This window comes from Marmota marmota, unplaced genomic scaffold (assembly GCF_001458135.2).
Source record: "Marmota marmota marmota unplaced genomic scaffold, marMar, whole genome shotgun sequence".
NCBI classification, from domain to species: domain Eukaryota; kingdom Metazoa; phylum Chordata; class Mammalia; order Rodentia; family Sciuridae; genus Marmota; species Marmota marmota.
The window spans coordinates 1-1300 of NW_026003602.1; the positions used below are offsets into that span (position 1 = coordinate 1).

At 42.2% G+C, this 1300-nt stretch overlaps 1 pseudogene; it reads left to right on the plus strand.

Moving 5' to 3' along the window:
* Positions 1–65: 65 nt before the first annotated feature.
* On the plus strand, positions 66–1067 carry LOC107135236 (annotated as a pseudogene).
* The last annotated feature ends 233 nt before the right edge of the window (positions 1068–1300 follow it).

The following is a 1300-nucleotide window of genomic DNA, read 5'->3' on the forward strand; positions in this document are numbered from 1 at the left end:
TTTATGTCTAATGTTCGATTTTTATTTTTTACATACGTTCCAGGAATTTGAGGAACTAGGTTTTCATGGAAAAATGGAACCAAACTTCAAATGATTTCATTTTGTTGGGGCTGTTACCCCAAAACCAAATTGGCCTACTTCTCTTGCTCCTGATCATCTTTGTCTTTGTTCTCGCCTGTTTGGGGAACTCAGGGATGACTGCCCTCATCTTCTTGGACCCCCCGGCTCCACACCCCCATGTACTTTCTCCTCAGCCAGCTCTCCCTCATGGACCTGATGTACATCTCCTCCACTGTCCCCAAAATGGTGTACAACTTCCTCTCTGGCCAGAAAAGTATCTCCTTCTTGAGTTGTGGTGTACAAAGCTTCTTCTTTGCGACCATGGCAAGTTCTGAAGGCTTACTCCTCGCCTCGATGGCCTATGACCGCTTTGTGGCCATCTGTCACCCCCTGCATTATCACATATATATGAGCAAAAGAATGTGTGTGAAGATGATCTTGGGGTCCTGGACACTAGGTTCCCTCAATGGCCTAGTCCACACTGTGTATGCTCTTCATCTTCCATACTGCTGGTCCAGGACCATCAGTCACTTCTACTGTGACATCCCAGCCATGTTGCTTCTTGTCTGTACGGACACCTGGGTCTATGAGTACATGATTTTTTTTAGTGCAGTCCTGGTCCTCCTCCTTCCTTTCCTTGGAATCACTTTGTCCTATGGACGGGTAATTTTTTCTATCTTTCACATGCGCTCAAAAGAGGGAAGAAGAAAGGCCTTCACTACATGCTCCACACATTTAACTGTTGTGATATTTTACTATGCTCCTTTTGCCTTCACTTATCTCCGTCCCAAGAATGTCCGCTCACCAGAAGAAGATAAGAACCTGGCTGTCTTCTACACCATCCTCACCCCCATGCTCAATCCCATCATCTACTGCCTGAGGAACAAGGAGGTGCTGGGGGCCATGAGAAGAGTGTGTGGGATGTTCTCCTCCAGGAAGAAATGAGCACGGCCTTCCCTGCTCCTCTGTATGGCTTCTCTCCATGCAGACTGGACCTCTCTAGAGCACTGCTGACGTATAGATGTATGTTATTCCACATATATAATTAGATTTCTAGTAACATGTTTAAATGTGATATTAAATTATATATTATCATATGTACATTAATGATTTATATATTTAATTGAAAACTCAATGATAACATTGACAATGTTGATATTATCCTATTATATGTAATATACAATATGCTCTTTGTTCACATAATATTTTAAAATAATTATAAACGGATATTGAAATATTA